This window comes from Heptranchias perlo, chromosome 20 (genome assembly GCF_035084215.1).
Source record: "Heptranchias perlo isolate sHepPer1 chromosome 20, sHepPer1.hap1, whole genome shotgun sequence".
NCBI classification, from domain to species: Eukaryota; Metazoa; Chordata; class Chondrichthyes; order Hexanchiformes; family Hexanchidae; genus Heptranchias; species Heptranchias perlo.
Window position 1 is genome coordinate 18,736,888 of NC_090344.1, and position 6,592 is coordinate 18,743,479.

At 43.1% G+C, this 6,592-nt stretch overlaps 1 non-coding gene across 1 annotated transcript; it reads left to right on the forward strand.

Moving 5' to 3' along the window:
• Window positions 1-4,252: 4,252 nt before the first annotated feature.
• trnan-guu (transfer RNA asparagine (anticodon GUU)) lies at window positions 4,253-4,326 on the forward strand. Its single transcript has one exon. It is a non-coding gene; the product is annotated as a tRNA-Asn (tRNA).
• Window positions 4,327-6,592: the final 2,266 nt, after the last annotated feature.

Consider the following 6,592-nt stretch of genomic DNA (forward strand, 5'->3'; position numbering starts at 1 on the left):
TAAATGATCCTCTGGGGAAGAATGATCATAATATGATAGAATTTCATATTGAGTTTGAGAGTGATGTCGTTAAGTCCGAAACTAGGGTCTTAAATTTAAACAAAACGAATTGCGTATTTATGAGGGGCGAGTTGGCAGAGGTAGTTGGGAAATTAGATTAAAATATGATGGTTTTAAGCAATGGCGAACATTTAAATAAATGTATAATAATTCTCAATGATAATACATTCCCTTGAGGATTAAAAATGCCACTGGAAAAGTGGTGCAATCTTGGCTAACTGGAGAAATTAAGGATAGTATTACGTTAAACGAAGCGGCTTACAATGTTGCAATAAAGGCTGGTAGCCTGAGGATTGGGAGAGTTTAAGAAACCAGCAAAGGATGACCAAGAAATTGATACAAAGGGAGAAAATAGAATGAGGGTAAACCAGCAAGAAATATAAAAATGGATTGTAAGAGCTTCTACAAGTATGCATAAAGGAAGACATTAGCAAAAGTAAACATGGGTCCCTTGGAGGCAGAGACAGGAAAATTATAGTGGGGAATAAGGAAATGGCAGAGACGTTACAAAACTACTTTTATCTCTCTTCAGAATAGAAGACACAAAAAATATACCAGAAATTGTGGGGAACCAAGGGGCAAATGAGAGTGAGGAACTTAAAGATTAAGATTGGTAAAGAAAAAGTACTGGAGAAATTAACCGGACTAAAAGCCAACAAATCCTTTGGACCTGATTGCCTGCATCATAAGGTTTTAAAAGAGGTGGCTGCAGAGACTGTGGATACATTGGTTTCGATGTTCCAGAATTCCCTAGATTCTAGAAAGTTCCCCTTGATTTGCAAGGTAGCAAATGTAACCCCGCTTTTCAAGAAAGGAGGGAGAGAGAAAACAGGGAACTACAGGCCATTTAGCCTCACAATAGTAATAGGGAAAATGCTAGAATCTATTACCAGGGCCGTGGTAACAGGGCACTTTGAAAATCATAATTCGATTAGTCACATGCAACACGGTTCTTTGAAAAAGAAATCGTGTGTAACAAATCTATTAGAGCTTTTTAGAGAGCAACTAGCAGGATAGATACGGGAGAACCAGTGGATGTAGTATATTTGGATTTTAAAAAGGCATTCGACAAGGTGTCACAGAAGAGGTTGTTCCACAAGATTGGGGCTCATGGGATTGTGGGTGGTATATTAGCATGAATTGAGGATTGGTTGACGTACAGAAAACATAAAGTCGGAATAATTTTCGTGCAGGCAGGCTGTAACTCGTGGGTTGCCGTGAGGATCAGTGCTTGGGCCTCAGCTATTTACAATCTATATTAACGACTTAATGAGGGGACCAAGTGTAATGTGTCCAAGTTTGCTGACGATACAAAGGTAGTTGGGAAAGTGAGCGATGAGGAGGACGCAAAGAGGATGCAAAGTGATAAAGACAGGTTAACTGAGTGGGCGAGAAGATGGAAAATGAAGTATAAAGTTGTGAAATGTGAGTTTATTTACGTTGCTAGGAAGAAAAGAAAAGCAGGATATCTTTGAAAAGGTGAGAGACTACGAAATGTTGGTATTCAAAGGGATTTGTGTGTCCTTGTACACGGATCACAGAAAGTTAACATGCAGGTGCAGCAAGCAATAAGGAAAGCAAATGATATGTTGACCTTGATTGCGAGGTGGTTGGAGTACAAGAGTAAGGAAGTCTTGCTGCAATTATCTAGGGCTTTGGTGAGACGGCATCTGGAGTACTGTGTACAGTTTTGATCTCCTTACCTGCGGAATGATATACTTGCCTTAGAATGAGTGCAACAAAGGTTCACAAGATTGATTCCTGGGATGAGAGGATTGTCCTGTGAGGAGTAGAATGGGCCTGTATTCTCTCGAGTTTAGAATAATGAGGTGATCTCATTAACACGTATAAAATTCAGAGATGAGGAATAATTTGTTCGTTCGAAATCAACCGTGGCGAGATTCGAATCCACAATCTTTGAAGTAAAAGTCCGACGTGTTACTATTGCGCTGCAAAACCGGTTGCAGTCGATGTGATTTTAGATTTCCCATATGCTGCTTATGAACTTTTGGTCGGGTGGAACAAGTGGTTCGAAAGCTCAGTGGGGATTCAAAGCAGCCCCTGAGAAATCGACACAGCGACGGTTTATGCAATGCATAGTGCGCGCTCTCTCTCACTCCTCTCTCTCTCTCTTTCTCTCGTTTTTGCTCTCTCCCGCTTTCTCTCTTGAGCTCTCACTCTCCCCATCTATCTCAAGAGGGCTGGAATACAAAAGGGTGGAAGTTATGTTACAGCTGCACAGAGCTCTGGTGAGACCCCATCTTGAGGACTGCATTCAGTTCTGGGCACTCCACCTCAGGAAGGATGTGTTAACCTGGAGACTCGAAGGTCTGAATGGCCTACTCCAGTTCCTATTTTCCAATGAATGAAACAATAATTCAAGAATAGAGACCCTATTGTATCAGGATGAGTGAGTGAAGATTTTTTTCTGTTTGAAGTACTGATTTCATTCATTGAATATTTTCAGTGTCCCAGCTCGGTGCAGTCCAGTCCAGGCAAGCTGCTCGCACAAAGTGGCATTTTCTGTGAGAACACAAAAGACTTGTTCAGGCCATGACAGTATCGAGTGGGGATAGTCCTGTGCATGAAATTGAAAAGTGAGGTGAAATATTACCACAAGCAGCGGATGTCTCTGTTTCCATTTCCAAAATGCACGCCCGCACGGGCCGAATCGATGCAGCTCCTGGGAAAGCTGCGAAGCAATGCAAGGCTGCCGTGGATCATTTGAAGCAACTGACACACACACGATTCGGCCCGTTTCACGTGGCATCTCCTGTTTCTGACTATTCTTCCACTCCCGCTTCCTCTATTCCTCCAGCTGCCAGGTGAATTAGATGCTTGATGAAAACACAGGGGAATTCATGAATCCCATCCTGACCTGGACAGCAGGGAGCGAGAGGGAAAGAACAGTGCTGGCCATTGAGAAGGGATGGATTTTGCACATGCCGGGAAAAATAAACACAAAGATCTCATCTCCCTGCTTCTTTGGTATGTGGGATATCTTAATGCTCGGGTGATGATATCACTGCCCCCAGGCCCATGATCTCCACTCGCACTCTCCTTCCAATCTCAAACACCATTGCTTCGGTTTGAAATCGTGTCAGTTTTCACACTGGGATTCAATTTGAAGAAAGTAATGCTGTGATAACATGTGGCTATTGAGGAGCTGCAGTGCAAGAAGGCTAATGATAACAGTGACAGTTCTGACACTAATAGCGACAGTTAAAGGTGGACAACATTTAAAGTCTCATGCAGCAGGTCTGGGTCCAAATCTTTCACGTGGCCTCTCCTTCTGCTCCTGTCACTCATTTTCCTCCACGTAGAGTTCATTTGGAATTCCTGTGCGGCTGCATTGCGCATTTTCCAGTTCTGCTTCGAACAATCGGGACTTTAAAGGCACCTCTGTGACCTGCACTTTATTTAAATACTTTTTGTTCGCGTTGCATTCGACTGTGAAATCGCTCTCGGTTTTCATCTCAATGAAGCAGACTGTGACCGCATTGTATCTGTCAGCGTGTAAGTGGCGAGGTTGGGGTCAGCACGTGTCGTTTTCAACTTTTGAAATCTCACCAATTACAAGAGAAAAGAGTCATTGAATCAAACTGTCCCTGTCAGCGATGAATTGAATGAATATCGCTCCAAGCAGATCTGGACAATGCGCAGTGCAGCCGCACAAGAGTTCTAAATCCACCCTCTCGCCACTCGGCAATCGCATTAACTGAACTTTACTCTGACCCAGTGTCACCGCGCTGAAATCGAATGTTTGTCGGCCACATTTTTTCTTAACATCATAGTTACTGGTTTAATGGTGAAAACTGCCGTCCGCTGCACTGTAAGTACAAGAGACAACTTTGTAGACACCGTGTAGTGTCACAGACCTGCTCGTTGGACCTGCTCGTTTCATCTCCTCTCATTTTCACCACACCTGACTATTACTGGAATAGAGAATGGAGAATCACAGCTCGAAAAATCAATCCTCTCTGCCACGATGGGACTGAGACTTCCAACATACAGGTGTTTAATGGCAAGGTGAGTTTAATGTTCAGAAATAATAGAGCACAGATTTTCACACATGCAAGCTTCACACCCTTTATTTTGGAAAAGTAAACTGATGGTGGAGAGATCTTATATTGATCGCGGCAACCTGAATTTTTAGCTGGTTGAATCAATGGCTCAAGAACAAACGTGTCGTGTCTCTGTGGCGCAATCGGTTAGCGCGTTCGGTTGTTAACTGAGAGGTTGGTGGTTCGAGCCCACCCAGGGACGGTCGGGAAAATTTTACCTTAAGTTTCATGGTCTCGTATTTCCTGGTTTCAAATATATGTTTTGTCTGCAAAAAAATGCACGGTTTCGATGGCCAGCTGAGCACGGCCAATCTTCCACCATTTAACCTGAGATTGCCTTCACGGAAATCAGAATTCTTCTTGACAGACAAGGTCGAAAGATTGCAGGAGAGCCGCTTCACTCTGACATGGATGTTTCTGCAGTGAGCGACACCAGACTGTTTCCACAATAAATGTCAGTCCTTTTATTTTGGAAACGCAAAATTGTTTTCGCATTCCGAAGGGTTTCAGTTCATTTGTGAACTCCACCACTGACACTGCTGAAGGTTGTAGGCTCAGAGGATGGGACCTCCAGGAGTGGACTGTAAGAAAGCTGGGTTTTTGCATCCTGACAAATATATGCCGAGGAACCAGAGGAAACCTTACGAAGGAACCGTCTGGGGTTTTATCTGTTAGTTTAGGTCTCAGTGTGAATGATTCCTGACTCCCCGAACTGTCTTACATTTAACTCAGGTCAGATCAGGATGAATTCAGTTTACAGGAGGATAGTGTCAAATATCACCCACAATCGAGGGGGTCAAAATCAGCCATTAGAGAAGCTCCGAGATCATTGGAAAAGAAGATGGTGCACAATTGTGGGAATAAAAGCAAACGCCTTTTCAGCTGCGTCGGGAGTCAGAAGACCATTAAAGATAGTTTAGGTCCACTGAAAGGCAGTTCAGGTCAGATTCCCGGACTATGGCAGAGCTGTTAAATGATTATTTCTCATCAGCCTCCACTCCTGTGATTGATGCTCAGATTCCAGCTGTGGGATGCGCTGTCGACAATAACATCATAAATATTAAAATAGAAAGTGATGTCATCTTGGATAAAATACGAAATCTCAAAATAGAATGTGCTCCAGGTCCAGATGATATCCACCCCCGGGTGTTTAAAGAGATGGGACGGGTGGTCTGTGAGCCCCTTGCCTGTATCTTCAACAGCTCAATAGAGTCAGGGATTGTCGCCTGAGATTGGAAGGTAGCTCACGTAGTTCCCATTTTCATTCAAGGGGACAAATCAGAGCCAGGCGATGACGGGCCCATCAGTGTGACATCGATCAGAGGGAAGATGCTTGAAGGGATCCTAAGCGATGCTGTTTATGACCACGGGGAAAGAGAAGGGGCCATTAGAGATACTCAACGGGGCTTCCGGAAAACAAGGTCGTGTCTTACAAACTTGCTTGAGTTTTTTGAAGAATTTGCTGGGTTAGTGGATGAGGGTAATCCGCTTCACATTTTCTATTTCAGACTTGTCAAACTCATTATCGATTATGAGCCTGATCCGATATCATGGCACTTGGCCTGGGCCACATTCAGCAAAAGTTATTAAACTAGAAATAGATGAAGATGAACTATATTGGTACTGACTTAAGTTTAGATTTTATTTATTGCTACTGCTGCTCCCGATACCTGGCATCTCTTAGCTTGAACCATTGCATCAATATTTGGAGTAAATGAGTTGGCTGTGTGATGTCTTGGATAAAAACATGAGGCCACTTGTCATTACAGAACTTTGGAAGTGAATTCCACAGTTTCACAACTCCCTGTCTGAAGAAGTTTCTCTTGATCATTGCACTAAAGCAGAAAGTCGGGGTTAAGGGTCGCTACTCAGACTGGTAAAAGGTGGAAAGTGGTGTTCCACAATGATCGGTGCTTGGACCACTGTTCACAATTTATATAAACGATTTGGACTCGGGAATTGGATGTGCAATTTCAAAATTTACGGATGACACCAGTTTGGGGCGGGGTATAGCTGATACTGATGAATACTACAAGAATATACAAGAAGACATTAATAAACTTGCAGAATGGGGGTGTAATTGGCAAATTAATTTTAATAAAGATGAGGATGAAGTGGAGCATTTTGGTAGCAAGAACAAGGAGGCCTCATAATGCTTGGACAATAAGAGTCTATGTGGGGTGGAGGAGTAGAGGGATCTTGGGACACAGATACACAAATCACTAAAATTAGTGATGCAGGTTAAAAAGGCCATAAAAAAGCAAACCAAGCACTGGGGTTCATTTCTAGAGGGATAGAATTGGAAAGCTATGTTAAACATGTATAGAACCTTGATTAGACTACATTTGGAGTACTGTGAACAGTTCTGGTCTCCATATTATATGAAGGATATAGAGATACTGGAGAAGGTGCAAAAAGGATGTCACCATATCAGTGGTCGCTGGATTTGGCGTCTCTGAGCACCTGAT